General features: G+C 40.1%; 1 protein-coding gene across 2 annotated transcripts in view; it reads left to right on the top strand.

Annotated features, from left to right (window-relative positions):
- The first annotated feature begins 364 nt into the window (after positions 1 to 364).
- Positions 365 to 6000, top strand: part of LOC135938519 (uncharacterized) — a 48282-nt gene continuing 42646 nt past the window's right edge. The window contains exon 1 of one of the 2 annotated variants that reach the window (XM_065482189.1): positions 365 to 549. The gene's annotated coding sequence lies outside the window, so the exon portion shown is untranslated. The remainder of the gene's footprint in view (positions 550 to 6000) is intronic. The other variant, XM_065482190.1, reaches the window with a different exon arrangement.

The following is a 6000-nucleotide window of genomic DNA, read 5'->3' as shown; positions in this document are numbered from 1 at the left end:
AATAAAACCAAAAACATGGATGAAATTGGAGGTCTTGTTAAAATTTAAACAAATTTTGAATGTTTCGGCACACCTCGATCTTCTCAAAAAATTCCCGTCTCAACTGAGATCCAATTTTTCAATCTCACGGAAAGAGGTTTTTTAGTGTAACAAATTGATTTTGCAGCAGTGATGACTACATTTTTTCGACATAAAATATTCAAAATAAACTAAATTATTTTTATTAAAAATAATTACTGATAAAATGACAGTTTTGCACGGAGGGAGGGAATTTGTCTGGCGGCGACGGCGCCGCTTCCGAACCGCGTTTTGCAGCCTGCGGATGCCCGCGCCGGTCGCTCTGCAGTCGGGCGCTCGCATCACCTCACTCGCAGCACTCAGTTGATTTCGGGCCGGCAGCAAGTGCGGGCGGTCGTTCTCTCGGTCGGCGCGGCGGAAGCGCACTCACACACTCACATCTCCACTCGCAGCCACAGAGTCCAAGGGCTCGCAGCCACCGCAGCCCTGAGACAGCCGAGCCGCCAGGGCAACGCAGCCGCAAACCCATCGGTGAGTGTCCGTCTTGCAAGGGGCAGGAAAGGGTGGCCAGCCGGCTGTCCGGGGGGTGACCTTGCACCCCCGGCGGGCGCTACCTCGAGGGCTTCCCTGTGCGCCGGCCGGCCGGCCGGTTCCACCACACCATTCGTTCGTTCGGCTGTTGTGTTTACATCAGCTGCTAATAATGGCCCTTGGCTTGTGTCACGGCCGTATATTTAGCACGCGGCCGGCATCGAAAATCAAAAGTGCTGCCTATTTTTAAACGCCAGCCAATCACGTGCACCGCCACCAGGAAACCAGAAAGACGCCAGAAATCGGACTGTCTGTGCCGAAAATCCTCCCCCGGTCATAGGGTGGGTTTTCGCCCTCCCACCCACCCTCCCTGGGCCGCGAGTCGAAGTTCTTATGGCGCCGCAGCAGTTGTTGCCCGTGAAACCCGGCGTTTTTCGCTCGTAAAATGCGCAATAGGGAAACGCGATTAAACGAAGAGATTTTTACGACATTCTTCGGGTCACGTTCAAACTCGTGGTGGGTCCGCTTGGTAATATTCAAAATATGGGATTTCACCGACAAAATAAACGTTGCAATAATAATAAAGATTCATATTAAAGCATCTAATTCAACAAGAGTTGTTTAAAGGCGAAGAAATTGAAAAAAATATCAGAAACAGTTTATTTTTGTTCTTTGAAATAGTATTCCTTTGTTTGTGCTCAGCACAAATACTTAACACTAGGCCCCAGAGTGTTGATTAAATATCTCTGTGATAAATTTCCCGTTACAGTTATGCCATATATTCTAAATTATCAACCCTTTTCTCTTAATTTCAGTCCCTTTACTCAAAACTAATATCACTGGATATTTGCTTGGTTTCTATCAAATCTCATATGCACGTGAGGTTTATTTTTTTTTCAAAATTTGCATTTTCACAATAATTGGAATTAATTTATAAGGTAAAGAAACAAAAAAGGTTAAAGGCAATCAACTAAAAAATTTGCAATTAGATCTTCCGTACAGGAAAATCATATATGGACAAAAATATTTGCCTGATGGTTAACCTGAAATAAGAAGTAAACTAATCTCCTTACACTGCAAATATGTACCATTTTTAGCCCATTATGATGATTTCGGAGATTTGAAACCGATATGGATTAATATTGTAAGACTTATGTAATGTACTCTTTTGACGTTTGGAACCTCAGAAAGAATAGTCACCATCTAAAATTCACAGATTTTATGTATTTTAACTCTTTTAATGTTGAGCTTTACAGACCAAAAATAAAAAACATTTTGCATTGTTAAACCAAGTGGATTGTAGAATTTAGCAACAACGGCCGACAACGTACAATAATCGAATCAGGGCCAAGTAGCTTGTTAGTTCCAGAATTGGTCAAATTTCTCTAAAAATTAAAGAATTTATTCCGATTCCTCTCGTTGCGATCTATCAAACGGTGTACGAATTATTTGATGAACGAAAGTTCCCTTATATGGTTAAGTAAATCGTGATTTTACAATAAAAAGACAGTGCTCACCGCTTGATTAGCATGCTAACTTCAAAGCCAATTTTCTAAGATAAGCGGCAACCTGGGAAAATTTTGGCTCTAATTTCCAAATATATTAAAAGATTTTCCAGTAAATCATTTTATTACAACTACAATCTGTACAGCCGAACATTTTCTATATTAGGAAAAATATGTGGAACGGTCTTGAGAGCTGTTTTGCTGAAGCGAGGAATAATTGTGTGTCTGGCCAATAATCTTCACGTGCACAAAATCGGCGAGCAATTCGCGATGTACGTTCGTTCGTTCTTTCGTTCTACTTGAAAAGAAGCTCTATACAATAATACAATTCTCGCTGCTCGGCCGCGGCGTGAGTTCACTCAACCAGGAATTATTGTTTCCACTGCACTTTAGATCCTCCGCTGCCGATTTGGAGGTCAGATAAATTTCACTGCTGTATTTTTTTCTCTGATCCCTCGAAAACGTTGAATTGGCTGCGAACGGGTTTCTTTTCGCTTGCATTCAATTACGCGCGGCTTATTTATTTATTTACGTGTGCCAGCCATTGACCTTTTTCACTACCGCGCGCACGGTCGATCCGTTTGCTCTCGTTTTCGTCAAATGAAAGAAATCGACTCTATTTCCGGTCTGCGTCTCGCTGGCGCACGCTGAAATTGAATAGCTAATATTACGGCATCTTTTCATTCTCCTTGAATGACTCTTTCTGCTCTTTCTCATTATGCTTGCGGTGCACAGATGGAAGAGCCCGCGCATCATAAACAGCACCGCAGACTCTGTGCTGATCTTGGTCAATTACGATTCTTCTGATTTGGATGATGTTCGAGATGGATGTGAGAACGCACTCAAAATTAAAAACCCTAGGAATGTTAATGTGTAAAATTTCTGGTTTCAAAATGGATTAAATCAAATAATGTCGTCTTTAGAATTATTCTTGCATGCCATCGAAACGTAAATGAGTTTTGGAAAGATGTGTAAAAATTTAAAATGTTTAAGAAAAGAAAAATTTTCTTTGCTGTATTTGTACCCGTATTAAAGATTACAAATTGATACAACATCAACGAAACCGAGGTTTGTATGAGAAAAATTAATTTTAATGAAAACCGCAAAAAATATTACCGGCTCCAAAATTCCACCAATAAAGGAAATCGTGAGTGAAATTTAAATGGTTTAAAAATTGGCATGATGATTGGAAGCTCTGAAAAAAAATCGACTGTCTTTTTAAGTTTACAACCCTCATTATAAGTAATAGTAATATGTTTCTCCAGGTAGTTAAAATCTGGGAAAATTTATTTCCTTCAATCATTAATTAATTACAAGTTAAAAAGGCACTCTCATTTCTATTTCCAAGAAAAGCACTTCAAGTGCATGAATTTCGAAATTTCGTTGTTAATCCCGAAAACGCACACCGTGCTTCTACGGCAGTATAATTTAGAGATAATTCCAAGGTCTCGCGAGTATGTGTACGTAAGAGCTTACAAGTAAACAAGCGATATAGATAAGTAACAGGAAAAGTTTAAGAGTCGAGAGTCGGAATGAAAAGGCGGCGAAAGCAAATTCCAACCCTATGGCCCCGCATGCATGTGTGTGTGCTGCTGTTTTTTAATTGCGGGCACAGATTATATATGTGGCTTATGATGTCACTCTCTCGATGCCATGTGTTTCTCGATGATTGCGGCGCGGGACAAAAGTCAGCGGCCGAAATCGACGCCTCCCATCACGCTCGGACTACATGCCGCGGAATCGGCGTTTGGCTGGCTTATTGACGTGCGCTGCTTTGGAATAGCTCAGAGAGAGCACTTTTCGTTCGTTGCTGCGTAGTTGTCGGCAGCACACGCTAAATTATTTTTACCAGCTTGCTCAAGCCGAAATTTCTGGAAGTTGATAAGTGGTTTAGAATCTGAATATGTATAGTTATTATATTTAACTAGTTAAATATATTATATATTATGGTAATTATATATTTAATGGAAAATTAATTAGAGTTAGAGAATAGGACAAAATTATAAAACTCAATTAGACTTTTTTTGTAGGAAAGAAAGGTTAATTTTCTAGCATAACAAATCCAGCCAATTCAGACAAATCATCGGCTCCTAGTCGCAGCAATTAAATAACAAAAAAGTCTTAAAATTCTAACATTCTAAGTTTTGCTTCAATTGATTTTAGACTCGTAGTTCTTTCAAATTACAAGACAACTACTTCCACAGTCTTAAGACTATAAGAAGTTAGGATATGTTTTCAAAATATATTTTCTTGTGCAACATTTTAAACTACAAAAACAGACATACCCCCAAGCAATTTATATAAATACAAAATATTTAAAAAAATCAAAATTCTCTTATTGTTAGGTTTACCAGATTAAAAAATATTATCTCAAATATCCTCTATATTTATTCTTAACGGAATACCATTTTAACCTGGAGTCGTGAGATAAAAAAGGCGCGATCATGAATAAAATTTAAGACGTGAAAAGACTAGAGGGTGTAATCAAAGGAAACCTCTCACAGGTCGAGATGATCAATGTTTTTACCGTTTTTACGACTTTGGATGTGTCACAAAACACACGGAAAACGCGCAAAGTGTTTGCCTTTATACACACCACTATACCAAAGTTCTTTCAAACAATGACATCAACGAAAAGGACGCGAGAGTGCGCTCAAATATGAAGTTTCGATGGAAGCAGTGCAACACCGAATCACGTGTTCTTCGTTAATGACGGAGCGAAATCGCAATTTCACGCTATCAGGCACAGAGGTACCGTACGAAGACATTAAAAAGCGTCGAATCGGCGTTGCCAGGAGTGCGATGAATATATGACGTGTCCGCGCGATCCTGATGCCGGCGAGCGTGCGGACAATCGAATTAGAGCGAGAGAGAGAGAGACGTCACAGGTGAATTTGATATATTCGCGTCTCGAGACCGATTCAGGCTCGGGTTTCCGTTTCTCATCGCCGAACAGAACACCGCGTCGGGCGTAAATATGAAAGCTATACTGATCACAAATCGCGCCGACATCCAATAAACAGACTTGGCTCTCGAAGTCAGCCCTCAATCCAATTATTGGCTCGCAAATCCCGGCATGCAGGCATGCACCGTGTCTCCCTTCGTAATATACGACGCAAAACAGCTCTGCTCCTCGTGTGTATTATTAGTTTTCTGCTGTTTTATTACGTTAGACTTTCTTAAGACTCCATTTATCAGGTTTCCAATTATAATTGGCTTTAGTGTCAGAATTTTTATCATCACAAATCAGAAAGAGATGTTCTCTGATTGGCTTAGGGGATGAGCGACAGCAGCGCCAAGTGACGGAAACGAGCCAATCAGAGCAATGCATTTCAGATCTTTTCATCGTATTCAATTAAATCGTATCTGAGGTGACTAATTATATAAACGACCTTTTTGCGGAGGAAGAAAGTGTCGAAAGTACTTTCTTACGAGCTTTTTTTCGCCGCGAGGAACGCCATATTCGGACCGCCGTTTATCGGCGTGCATAAATTTGCATACATTACTCCACTGTATGTGTGTGTGGCAGCTGCCAGCTCTGTGCGTTGCGTGAAATTTCCCATCTCGAGACGACCATCGTTTGACGGATAAACGACAGACAGACACGCAATGAGTCAAGCAGTCTCCGGGAAACTGCTTTTCGATTGATCGTACCGTCAACGTAGGTGGTGCATTTAGATTTATTTATTTTTGAAACTTTCATATACGTAGTTGAAGTTTTTTTTTCTTCACGAATGCCAGCTGTCATATTTTGAGGCAATTAAATTGAAAAAATAATTCCTAGACACCGAATTCACCATTTGTAAAAGTTTTAAAGATGCCAAACAATGGCAGCACTGAAAAATTGCGATTTTAAGGCAATTTCATTTTTATTTTGGACCCAATCTTGTTGCTGTGCAATCTACACTTAAAATGATTTCTTTTTATGTGCTTCAACCAAAATTCG

Source organism: Cloeon dipterum, chromosome 3 (assembly GCF_949628265.1).
Source record: "Cloeon dipterum chromosome 3, ieCloDipt1.1, whole genome shotgun sequence".
Classification (NCBI taxonomy): Eukaryota; Metazoa; Arthropoda; class Insecta; order Ephemeroptera; family Baetidae; genus Cloeon; species Cloeon dipterum.
This window is presented reverse-complemented; position numbering and strand designations above follow the sequence as displayed.